The 13,445-nt window shown below is 45.3% G+C and overlaps 1 protein-coding gene across 1 annotated transcript in view; it reads left to right on the top strand.

Annotated features, from left to right (window-relative positions):
• The window catches only part of RHBDD1 (rhomboid domain containing 1), a 107,806-nt gene that overhangs the window by 276 nt on the left and 94,085 nt on the right, over positions 1–13,445 (top strand). The window lies entirely within an intron of this gene.

The following is a 13,445-nucleotide window of genomic DNA, read 5'->3' as shown; positions in this document are numbered from 1 at the left end:
GAACTGGGTGCCCGGGGGCCCCGGCTCTGTCCCCGCTGGAGACTGCCGGTCGCCCGAGACGCCGTGCCTAGGGCCTAGGCGGACGGGGCTGGCGCTGAGGGGCCGCGGGAGACGGTGCGTCCGAGCGGGAAGCCTGGTGTGGAGTGGCCTGCGCAGCACTGAGGGCGGGTTCCGGACTCGGGACAGTAACTTTCAGTTTCCGTGAACCCAGCGTGTGACAGTCAGAGACCCACGCCGGGGACGGGTATTCCTCATAAAAAAAACCCCAACTCCACTTCCGCGGATTAGATCCCGACTCACAGCGACCCAATGTAGGGTTTCTGGGACTAAAGCCCCACGGGATCCCACAGCCTCGTTTTTCTCCGGTAGAGAGACTAGTGGGGTTGAACCACAGACTCCGAGGTTAGATACTCGAAAGACGGGTCTTTCTACTCCCGGAAGCAGTTACAGCCCGGGAACTCACGCCAGGGTCGCCGTGAGTGGGCATGGACTCGATGGCAGTGTTTTAAATAAATTATTTTATTGGGGGCTCGTACAAATCTTATCACAATCCATGCATACATCCGTTGTGTCAAGCTCATGTGTACATTTTTTGCCATCATCTTCCTCAGCTTTTGTTTTTTAACCCATGCGTAACCCACAGCAGCGCTCAGAGCTCAGATGGGCTGCCGTGGTGTCAATCGTGGAGGCCACTTTGCTTCACTCCGCGCTAAACGATTGCTTCTTAGTTAAGCCTTGTGTTCCTTGGTTGGTGAATTCCTTACATTTGCGGTACCTAAAAACGTCAGCTTTACTGCGGCCCTGGTGTGACTTGGGAAGTGAATACAATGGGTTCCAGAAGCTCTCCCATTGGGGTCCCAGTGGCGTCGTGGGTTAAGCACCGTGGGTTAAGCACTGTGAGGTCAACAGTGTAAAAGCACTACTGCTCTGTGGATCAACGTTCTACTCCAGTAAAGAGTTTGATCTCGGAACCTCGCTTGGGGTAGTTCTACACTGTCCTCTAGGGGTCGCTTTGAACGGAGTAATCTTGAATTCCTGGTGGTGCAGTGGGTTAAGCCCTGGACTGCTAATGGAATGATCACTGGTTGGAACCCACTGGTGGGGAACGATGAGGCAAGCTGCTTCCCAAAAGAAATCCTAGGAAGCAATTCGGCCCTGCCCATACGTCTGTTGTGACTCCTAAGGGAGCCCCTGCCTGAATGCCCCAGGGCCACTGACACCAGCATACTGAGAATTTGTTAGAAACTGCATTGCTACACCTGTGTCCCTCTCCTCTTCCCAATGCTCTGTGGGCGACAGTTTGAGAGGCACTGTCTCAGAGCTTGAGGTGAACACCTATTGTGAAGTCACAGATAATAGAACTTGTATCCAGGTGAGGAATTTCCTAGATGTAGAACCTTGATCCAGTCCCTTAAACATTCCTTATTCACTATGATGATTCCAGGAGAAAATGTACAGCAAAAGCCAATTGCCAGCGCGCACGAAGATGAGGTGCTCAAATACACTTGTTAGGACTGCATACCGAATGCAGAACTTGGACCAGAAGGAGTCTCTGTCCGGCTTGGTTGGAGTGGTATTGCACAGATCATGTGACCACTGCTGAGAGAGTGTTTTCTTCATCTCTGGAGTCTTAGATATGTTCTGTTTAGTCTGTTGATCAGTCCAAGGTGCTCAGTTCAAAGGTGTGTACTGAAACTGACTTACACTGATGTTTGTACTCTGCTGACTTGAAAGAGGGTTATTGGGGCAGTTGTATTTTTAAGAATAGCATAATTAGTAACCATGTGAAACAGTTTTTAATTCTTTGGCCTTGTAGTTTCTTCTACTTGGCTATCTCTTCTCTTGAGGGAGATAGAGTAGATAATGGACCAGAGCTAAGCAGTCTGCTGAAAGCAGAAGATTACCTGTCAGTGAATTGGGAAAGACAAGGCTGAAGGTATTCTCAAAGCTCCATGATAGCACACACGTTTTCCTAACCCCCCTCCCACCTTCATTCTTCACAGGTCACAGGAGTTAACTTTGCTATGCCCTTACACTGCTGAAGGAGCTCTGGTGGCAGAATATTGTTACCTGGTAGGCTGCTAAAACTCAAGGTCTGTCGTTCGAATCTACCAGTTGCTCCAGTCGCGGAAGATGAGGCTTTCTGCTCAAGTAAAAGCTTCACAGCTTTGGGAAATCAAAGGGGCTGTTCTGTGCTGTCCTTAGAGGGTCACTATGAGTTGAGTGGACTGATGCCAGTGAGATTTTAAAAATGTATTTCTGATTGCGGGTGTTTTAGATTTTCAGCCATGGTGTTTTCTCAGCACTAATTTCCCCTTTTGTTATCAAAGGGCGGGGGAGCAAGATTCAGCACTTGAAGTCTAGCCTTCTTCTACCATTGAGAAGGGTCAGTGCCATCCTCGGCCTGAGCCACAGCCCCTTTGACTAGTGCATGCTGTTTCTGAGGCTGTGCCATGGCTCATGGAGCACATGGGTGCAACTGTGTTCAGATAAACATGGATCATTTGGATATCAACTATAAGTTCTGCTAACCTTGCTGTGTGTGCCGTCTAGTTGATCCCAACGCCTTAGCCATCCTTTTCCAACAAATGAATATGGTCTTGTCATGCACTGTCATGTTTTAAGGGTCCCAGCCATGTGTCTGGGGAGCCCTGGTGGCATAGTGGTTATGCTTTGGACTGGTAACCACAAAGATGAGGCATGAGCAGATACAGTCTTGGAATCTCACGGAAGCAGTTCTACTCTGTCCTCTAGGGTCACCGTGAGTCGGCATCTACTTGATGGCAGTGAGCTTGCAACCTGTGCCCACTCTCTGTGTTTGAGCTGCACAGCTCTGTGAGTTGAATTGGCTCGATGGCAATGAGGGTTTTTTGTTTTGTTTTGTTGTTAGAACTACTGGTGTTTTAGATAATCAGCTGCAGTATTCTCCCATCGTGTGTGCGCTCAGGAAGAACCTGCCTCTGCTAGGAAGTGGCTGTGCTCGTTTGACACGTGACTTCCTTCTAGCCTGTGCTTGCTCTCTGTAGAGGTCACCGGGACTGCCTGCTGCAGGCCCTTGAACTAATGTGTAAATCATGCCACTACGTGTACTAGACTCAGCAATCAGTATACTAGAGACTCAGAAACTAGTACATGTTGGGGAAGAGAAGACACACCTGGGTACGAGTTGCATATGTGAATGGGACACTACATGATTTGGATCTTGTGAACATACCTGCATCTTCCGAGGGCTGCAGGTCAGCTTCAGGTACATCAGGTGAGCCTTACTCAAGTGAGTACTAGGCTGTCCCTGGCCAACATACCTCCAGTTGTGAAGGCCTCAGGTGGACATTTTGTTGGCTGAGTCCCACCTGGTGGTTGCTGTCATTCTTGATCCAGCTTCAGCGCACCCAGGAGAACTTGCTCCACAAGGGGATGCTGTGGGCCATGGGGTCAAAGGTGCTGGAATCAGGACTGAGGGATGCCTGCGGTGCAGACATTCCCATCCACATCACAGATGCCCCCCTGGCAGAAGGTGCCGATTAGGCCTGTTAAATTGCAGGAGCTGAGGAGGAATGGGGTTGGGAGCCTGGGCCTGGGCTTCCATAGCCACAGGTGAAGTGGCTTCTGGGAAACACAAAGTAGCCAGTGAAGTGGGGCTCTGAGCTCTAGATGAGGGTCTGGCATCCTGTTGTGCAACCTCAGTGCCCTCACCCACTGATATGGGCACATACATGCACATACATGCAGTCGGCGGTCATTGCCTACAGTGAACGTTAACTGATGCATACCTGTATCTGCCACCTCAGACATAACTGTTAGTCCATTTTCCCCTGATATTTTCATTGTACATGAAGCAGTGCTGCTGTCCGTGAGCTGTACTACTTCGCCCCCTCCCAATGGTAAAACAGGTGGAAGAACCAAAACTCATGCTATTATGAATGAGAGGAAGCAAACAGTTGGAGGAAGTTAGGACTCAATGTGGTAGAAATGTCAGTTTTATCATGACAAGAAAGCACTTCCATATTATTTTGTGAATTTATTTGAAAGAGTCAGGGGAGATAATTTGTATTTAATCATTAGTTGTTATGCATTGGACTGCTAACCCACAAGATGAGGCTTTCTATTCCCGTGAGAGTTCATTCTTGGAAACCTACAGGGAAGTTCTGCCTTGTCCTGTAGGGTTGCTATGAGTTGGAATTGGCTCGATGGCAGTGAGTTTGAGTTTTGGTGTCACTGGTGTCACTGGGAACTGCTGCCTTGTAGAAACAGTACACCAGAATAGTAGAACGTACTACTAGCCTCAAGTTAATGTCGTCCAGTGTAAGTGAAAATGGAGCATGAAATGTCCCATTAAAAAAATAGTGATGCAATTTTTTTACGTATTGTAGCCATGTATATTATGTGAACAAGAAACATATTTGGAAGAATTAGTAAATCAGTTGCTGCTGTTTGATTCCAACTTATGGTGACACCATGTCTATCAAGGTACCACTGCGCCCTGTAGTGTAGAAATGGCTGGCGTTCTGGCAGTAGAAACCCATCTCTTCCATTAGGCCTCTGGATGAACTTGAACTTCAGACGTTTCAGTAGCAGCTGAAGCGACTTAACTGTGTACACCCACCCAGGGACTCCATACTTACCATACTGTTCTTGTCAAAGTGTTGTACCATCGGATAGATCAAGTAGACAAGGAGATAATTATGCACTTACATGAGATGTATGCATGCAAATGTAAAAATATTTTAACACCTAAAAGAGAAAAGAATCCTTCAAAAGATAAATTTCCTTTGAAGCTGCAGTGAGTCATTGAAGCAGAGTTTGAGCAGGAAACCCTTTTGTGTGAGGCCGCATTCTCCAGCAAAGCCAACCTAGGGTCACTACACATATATACAAAGAGAAGTTTATAACAAGAAAAATGGCTCACACAGTCGTAGAAGTGGTTAGGTCCAGTTTAGTTCAGGTCTTTATGTCACATATTAAGGTGGAAGCTAGGAAGCCGGAAGAGGAACTGAGCGCCAGAGGAGACAGAGTCCAATTGGCAGATCAGATGTTATAACAGACCACTGATATCGCCAGGATCAGCCCAAGTTCAAGGAACCAGAGGCGGTTACAACATGCAGTTCCACACCAACAGGAAAGAATGTTCCATCTAGGAACTCATTCTATGGATATCAAATAGGCCATACCCTCAAGGAGACGTCATAAGTGTGAGGTTGTGCTGCACCCACTTCTTACAGGCACAGCCAAGCTAACACAAAACCCTAACTTTCACACCTCTTGCTGTGAGCGCAGAGGCTGAGAGGCCCTTATAGGAGTGAGGTTGAAAGGCATAGGCCCTGTCTGCTGACACTTGGCTTGAACCACTGAAACTAGTGAGGCATGCCCAGGAGACCCAGGGTGCAGACAGATGCTTCTCGGGGCCATACAGAAGTCCAGCAAAGAAGAGCTATCACCATGAAGCAGTGGCATGAAGCATTTGGGGTTGGCAGTGACACACACTTGGCTTCTCATCGAGAAGTGAATGCTTATTTTTAAAAAGGGGGAAAAAATCCATCCTGCCAAGAACAAAGAGGATTCCAAACTCATTTTTGAGAATTCATCTAAAAAAATTTTTTTTAAATCCCTCTTAGTTGTGGCAGCTGTATCACTATTAAAAGCTATTCAGCGTTTTAAGGGACGGATGCTTAGCATTACAGATGACTCAGTGGAAAAGAGACCAGGCGTCTGGGGAATACATTGGGGTGTTTGTTGTGTGAAAGCAGCTGGTTTGGGTTTATATGGTAAAGTGTTTTCTAAATAGTTAACTTGTTAGTTAATGATGAGCTTTCATCAGGCAAATAATTGCAAATGCTCAGTCTTTGTGAGATTGTTATCCACAGTGGCAGTAATGATAATACATTGTCTTTTTTTCCTCTAGCACGTGGAGGGCTTCCCCTGGTGACAGCTGGAGGGTGGAGGAGGGGAAGTCACTTAAGTCAACCAGCTGCCCATGCAGTCTCAGGATGGGGATAGCTCAGAGCCTGGGGGTCATAGCTGGATCCACACCAGGAAATGGGGGCTGACTTTTGGGGAAGCAGGAGATGGGGTGCAGAGGCTGTGGGGAGCTAGATGAGGGCGGAGGACCAACCAAGTGAGTGCTCAGATTTGCCTGAGCACCATCCATAGGCTTCTGGTACAGTTACACCTACCTCCGAATGATATGGCCACAAAACCAAGCTCCCTGGAGGGGAGAAAGGTCCATTGCTGGATGGAGAAGAAAAGCTAAGCCCACTGGCATTGAGTCCATTCCGTCTCATAGTGACCCGCCCCAGGGTTTGGGAGGCTTTCATCCACCAAGTTGTGGTCGACAGTCCCACACTTGGAAGACACACTCTGGTCAGTGCCACATGTTTTCACCCCAGGTGCTGTTGTCTGCATCCCCCACATCACCCCCCTGGGAAGTAGCCAGGGTGTCCTCAGTGAGGGGAGGAAAATGGAGCTCAGCAGGGTGCATGATGACAGAATTTGGCCCCAAACACATCCTGGTCCATGTTGGCATTAGTGTCTCCTGGCTTTGACTCTGGGAATGCTATCCTTTCACCAACAGCTGGCTCTGTGGTGTTAACTTGTGCCTGCCTTTTTAATCCAAGATCACACTAGTAGGATAATGATGAATGGAATTTATAGACAGATTTCATGCACAGGTACTTATGATTTTTAATCCCCGCCACCTCCTCTTGAGAAAAGTCGCTGGGGTAATGCTGTGAAAGAAACTTCACAAATGCCAAGCATTTGCTGGTCTGTTTTGTAATGAATCAGTCGTGATTCTGAATTTGAACAGATGTAGGAAGAAATACTGTGCAGGCTGCCCATGTAGTTCCTTTCACCACAGGAAACTGTCCAAGAAAACTCTCTTGCTTTCAGTGCATGCTCCTTTTTATTAACGAAGAAGCTGGTGACTTCTCGGAGTCGTGGTGTCACTGTGAGCTAGGCATTGGGTTACTAACTGCAAGGCAGGAGGTTCAAAGCCTCCAGCCACTTTGGCGGAGAAAGATGAGGCTGTCTGCTCTCCCAAAGAGTTACAGTCAGACCCTTTGTGGAGTACCTCTGGAGCAGAATCTGCTCAATACTGGTGGGTAGGTTAGCTAGTAACACTCCTAAGTTTATGTCCTGGTGGCACAGTGGGTTACAGTTGGGCTACTCACCCTGAGGTCTGCTCCTTGGGAGAAAGGTGAGGCTTTCTACTCTCATAAAGAGTTACAGTCTTGGAAACCCCTAGGGCAATTCTACTCCATCTCATAGGATCGCTACAAGTCCAAATCGACTCGATGGCAGTGAGCTTTTGATTTGAGCTACTATGCCCAGCAAGTCATGTCTTCAAATCTTTTGTTGATGTGAGTTCACCCAGTGCTTTTGATAATGAGGCTTTAAAAAAAAAAACCATTTTATTGGGGGCTCATACAACTCTTATCACAAGGAGGACCGTCCTTCAGTCAAGGGTATATGAGTAGCTACGCTCCCCTGCTAGAACCTCCAAACAAGTCTTAAGGATAATGAGTTTTTAGGAGTCATTTCAGCTCCCTCCCTTGGGCCAAAGGATAATGTCCAACTGATCCATGGTGTTCCTCCCAAGCCTCACACCTCACACTGCTGCACAGTATTAAAGTCCCATTGTGCACCATTTTGTTTTGTGCCACCAAGTTGGTTCCGACTTCCAGTGACTACAGGACAGAGTAGACCTACCCCATAAGATGATCCTCACTGCGACGGATCGACACCTTGGCTGTGAGCGATTGTGAGGATGGCACAGGACGGGCAGTGGTTTCTGATGTACGTAGAGGTTCGCTGTGAGTGGGAACCGGCTTGGCGGCACAATCTGGAAGCAGACTATTGCCACATCCTTCTCTCGAGAAGAGGCTGCTGTTCTCAAACTGTCGACCTTTCTGTTCGCAGCCAAGCACTTTAACCACCTAACCACCCAGGCTCTTTAGTCTGGGAGAAACCGGCGCAGAGGGAGCAAGGGAGAAAGATGAAGCTGTTTGCTTTCATAAATATCCACGGTCTCGGTAACTCTCTGTAGGACCACCCTGAGTTGGAATCAACTCGATGGCAGTGGGTTTGGTTTCTTGAGTGGTCTCTCATACCTGAGTCTGAAAAGAAAGGTTACTTTGATGGACGGTCCATGACGACCACCTCCAATTTGGCTGGGGGATTTCTGCTGCTCAAAAGTAGGGTATAGAGTTAGACACAAGAGTACAAAAGACCAGTCCACCCTGAATCTGCCCCCTACCGCCCAGTGATTTGTGCCCTGAGTTCTTTGTGTGGGGACAGAGACATCTTTGAAGTGTGACATGTTTTCCTCCTCCTTGACTGGTACTTGTTTTGGGCCGGTTCCAGCTAATAAATAATTCAAGATTCATGTAAATGAGGAGTAGGCGATCATTCTTGCATTGACTTTAGGTAGACAAACAAAGGAAACTGGAGTGGAGCAAATGGGAGGGCAGAATCACTTAACTCCTTGAAGGGCGTGATCCTGGGGTGCTGGCCTTGCTGCTCCAAGTGCCTCCTGGCTTAAGGGCGGGCGGCTGAGGGCTGTCAGTGGGAGCACTTTAATGAGCCCTCATTACCCTCAAACGGGTCGTCGGAGCCTGCGAATGATTGATACTGGGAAACACCACTGATGATGGATCAGAATTGGAGTTGGCACTAATTCGCCAAGCTGCGGATTATACACAAAACCCAGTAGTCTCATTTTTCAGCCTTTATTATTTCATGTGTAAAGATAGTCTAATCATTTCTATTAAGACTATTTCACCTGAAAATGGAGTGAAAAGCAGCAAATTTTGCCAGCTGACATATTAAGCTACCCTTCTTTCCCCCTCTCCCCAATAACAGAGACTCATTAAATCCTCAAGTCACCAGATAATCCTGACAGGAACTCTGGTTTGAGCTTTTATTATAAAATGTATTTTCAGTAAAAAATGATTTGGTTTTGTGCCTTCCTCAAACTCTCTGTGTGTGTACACACACACCTGTAAATCATGCTGTAGGAAAACAGAATTAATTACACTAAGGCGATACACATGCCTTAGAATAATCAATCATTTGAGATAAAAGGGTAGCATTTGCTGAAGGTCAAAGTTCAGAAGGCAGGAAAGGGGTACAAAGGACTGGAAACCAGACACAGGAAGGGGGATAAATAAAAAATGTGTAGGATCACAGAGAGCCTTGGACATTCTAATTGGTTACTATGTTACAAAGCACACGTTAGAAGTATTCTAACATTTTAATCTTAAACCTTACTTTGTTTACACGGGTGTTTAAATTACCACTGTTTGTATATCTCTAACTCTATAACTCCTGTTGCCATCAGAACTGATTCTGACTCAGAGAGACTCTTAGGACGCCATAGAACTACCTCGTAGAGACTCTTAGGATGTAATAGAACTACCTTGTAGGCTGTCAATCTTTACAGACGCAGACTGCCACATCTTTCTCCCGCGGGGCAGCCGGTGGGTTTGAACTGCAGACTTTTTGGGTTGGTGGTCCACTGATTAACCAGTGTGCCAACAGGACTAGCTCACTCACTGTGTGCATGTGTATGTATGAAGGTCAGCACTGGACTGCTAACTGCAATGTTGGCTGTTCAGAGCCACTAACTGCCCCACAGCAGAAAGGTGAGGCCACTATGAGGCAGCATTGAGGAGAAGGGAGCAGGTTTTTAGGTTTGGGGACATACACATATATGCGACAAGAGTTTCAAAAAGTTTATGGCAAATGGAGTAGAACGATAACGGAACCTCCCCCAGTTTATTAATCTCCACAAAATAGAAAGCAGCCTACGCTATCTCCTTTGGCAGAAGAGAAAGCCGGCAGTCACGTAGCTCTCCTCGGGTCCCACAGCTTGTGTATTTGCGTGTTCTCCCAAAGACCGTGCCCTTAACCTGCCTGCCCTGCATGCAGGGGTGCGTTAATATTAGTAGCCTTGTATGTGATTTTGATAAAAAGCCTTGGGACAGTTCTTTTCCCCGAAGCCTCTCTGTTTGCCCCCAGCTCCTCCACAAGTTCTTTACGTTCTGAAGGTGTTGACATGCACCGCATTATCCATCATCTTGGCTCCTGTTTGTGGCGACTGTGGAAGCAGCCCTGAGTTGAAGCTCTGTGCCCTGCGAAGCCTTTTGTCCTTCATGTCTTTGAGCCGCCTGACAGCCTTTCATATTGAATTCAGCGTAAATTCAACAAAGCCGAGTGTCGCTGTCTAGGTGAAAAATAATTAAATGCTTTTAAAGATGCATTTGATTAGCAGGAGCGTAATCTGTGTAAATTAATTATAACTGTAATGATGTCATAGCCCTGTCTTTTGTTATTAACCAGGTAATTGACCAGAGGTTTGGAAGCTTATTGTAACCGACAGTTAGTAGTTTGACCTTGGACGCTGTCTGGCAGGGAGACACGCAGAGTGAATGTAAATGTCGTTAGTATGTTCCTTCAGCTGCACGTGCGGCTGGGACATCTGATGTTGGGTTTTGATCTCTATTTTTCCATGACCTCTTTCCTGAAATTGGTGGCCAAGGGTTAGAGATCAGAATTGAATCCTTGACTTATTTTTCTTCCTGAAAGCATCCAGCCAAACACAAATGTTGTCTGTATCTTCAAATCACTATGATCAGGCTCGAGACCGTGACACAGCTAGGGCATGCCGTCAAGTAAGCACATACCTGAATCCGATGTGAAATTTGCTTTTAAACTCTGTGTGAAGGAAGACGGGGAAGGGTGGAACAGGGAGGGTGGTGGCAGGGAGAGGGAGAGAATTTATCACCTCTTTTTCTAGCTTGTCCAAGGGATTTTGAATATTTGGATAGTGAGAGCATCTACCATTGGTGAGTTTGCTTAAAGAATAGGATTGTTGGAGTAAGATAGAGAATTCAGAAAACTCAAGAGGTGGGAGTAGGATCCATAAGGCTAACAGCTAGTGAGCAAGCAGTTCCCAGATGTTGGTTATCTGCCTTCTGGGATGTTTTACATTCTATTAGTGGGAGTTGATTCTGCTGGACCTTGAAGTCTGCCTAACAAGCCCCCTGATGTGCACTATCAGGCAGAAAGCACCACGACCCAGAAAGTGTGTGGGGAAACTCACTGCCATCCTGTCGATTCCAACTCATAGCAACCCTGCAGGGCAGGGTAGAACTGCCCGGTGGGTTTCCCAGACTAACTCTTAATGGGAGTAGAGAGTCTTGTCTTTCTGCAGAGTGGCTGGTGGTTTCAAACAGCTGACCTTGTGGTTAGCAGCCATATACATAAAGCAACGGTTTGCAACATTCTTAATGCTGCGACCCTTTCATGCAGTTCCTCATGTGGTGGTGACCCCCCCCAACCATAAAATTATTTTCGTTGCTACTTCATAACTAATTTTGCCACTGTTATGAATTTTAATGTAAATATCTGATATGCAGGATGTATTTTCATTGTTACAAATGGAACATAAGCATAGTGATTAATCACAAAACAGAAAATGTAATTATATATTATGAAATATTTATTTTTAGTTACACATAAATTAAATTTTGTCTTGAAGCATGGTATAGCATGGGTAACGATCTTAATATAACAGCAGTAAATGACATTGCTACATTTTGTGACAGTATGCATTAAAAAACCATCAGTGTGAAGATTGAGCTGGAAAACCCTGTTTCACAAAGATATGTTGTTGGAAATGGAAGACGACGATGCAACACAGCCTCAGACAGAACAGGATATGTCTGCAAACACTTGATCCAGAATTTTGTAACTGGCATTGTAGAGAAATCAGTTCTCACTACATTGCTGTTAGTAAGTTCAATGAACTCCTCTTGTGCTGTCTCAGCAACATCTTCACCTTTGACTGTGAATGGGCTTCTGGAAAGTTCAAATGGGGTATCAGGTAGATTTGGAAAGTATGAAATTTTGTCTGCAAGCATGTGCAAGTGTTCTTTCATAGAAATTATCATCGTAATCCTTTTGACTGGTTCAATGTCATGTTCCTCAAAGAAAGCAGATAAGCTAGGCAACCTGTAAATTTTATTTTCATCCAATTTTTTTTTGGCCAAAGCTGAAGTTTCATTTGGAATGATCAGATCTTTTCAGACAAATCGAAGCATGTTGCATTTGGTCCTTACAGTGATAAAGTGTACTCATTCAAGATGGCAAAGATGTTAACCAAGTAAGCTATTTTCTGCAGTTCACTTTTATTGCTGAAAAGTGCTTTGAACTGTGGTCTTGCTTTCTGATTAAAAAACGTTTGGAGTTCATCATGAAGCTCAAAAACACATTTTAAAACTTTTCTTCTGGACAACCATCTCACTTCAGTGTGAAATAGCCGAGCATTATTCAGCACATCCAACTCATTGCATAGTTGTGAAAACAGTCGGCTGTTTAAAGTGCTCACATTTACAAAATTGACAGAATTTATGACGCTTTTCATTACTTCTTGTAACACTTGTGGCAGTGTCTTCATTGCTAACATTGGCTGATGAATCATACAGTGAGTTCCGATGACTTTTGGGGACTCATTCAGTACCAAACGTTGAAATCCAGATCAACAGCATAGCTGGAGCACCATTTGTGCAAACACCACAAACCTTTTCCCAAGAGATCTTGTGCTTTTTCTGAAATGGACCAACTGTGTCAAATACATCACGTGCAGTAGTTGTCGTCTCAAGAGGTTTGCAAAAAAGAAACTCATCTTTAAAGTTGCCATCATTAATATACCTCACATAAGTCAGTAACTGTGAATGGTTTACAATGTTTGTAGATTCATCAAGCTGGATGCTAAATATTGGAAGTGGAGCAGATTTAATGTCCTGAATTACCTGATCAAGAATGTCAGCAGACAGGTCATCTATTCTGTGGGCAGTGTCGTTAGATAAGGAAATTGCACTCAATTTTGTAACAAATTCGTCTCCAATCATAACTTGAACAATGCCTTTGGCCACTGGCAACAGTAAATCCTCAGCAATGCTGTGAGGTTTCATAGCTCTGGCGATTCTGAGTGCCACCAAAAATGAAGCTTCAACGGCTGCTACATTTTGTTTGTGGTACTTGCCACCAGGGTCAACTCTGCCTTTTCTTCTAATATAGTTGGTATCCTTGCTGGCAAAGCTTAGATGCTTGCTATCATAATAGAGTTTCAATTTGTTCGGCTTCATGGACTCGGCTGATAGAACTTAACTACAAATAACACATTGCAGTCTCTCAATTCCTGCTGTAATTATTGAGGTAAAACCATACTGTAAAAAATTCTCACTATATTTTCTTTTCTTCACATTCTTCTGTACACGATCCATTGTCATGGGATGGTTTGCTAATGAAAATAATATACAATAGTTCTAATTATACAAAAGATGATACATGGCATAGTTCAGTCAATATAGTTCATTAAAGTTTCCTATGATTTACTGTTCTTTTTTTTTTACGTACCTGTTACTATCACAAAGGGGCAGTATTCA

Source organism: Tenrec ecaudatus, chromosome 13 (assembly GCF_050624435.1).
Source record: "Tenrec ecaudatus isolate mTenEca1 chromosome 13, mTenEca1.hap1, whole genome shotgun sequence".
Lineage (NCBI taxonomy): Eukaryota > Metazoa > Chordata > Mammalia > Afrosoricida > Tenrecidae > Tenrec > Tenrec ecaudatus.
Note: the sequence above shows the minus strand (reverse complement) of the source record. Positions and strands in the feature narration are given on the sequence as shown.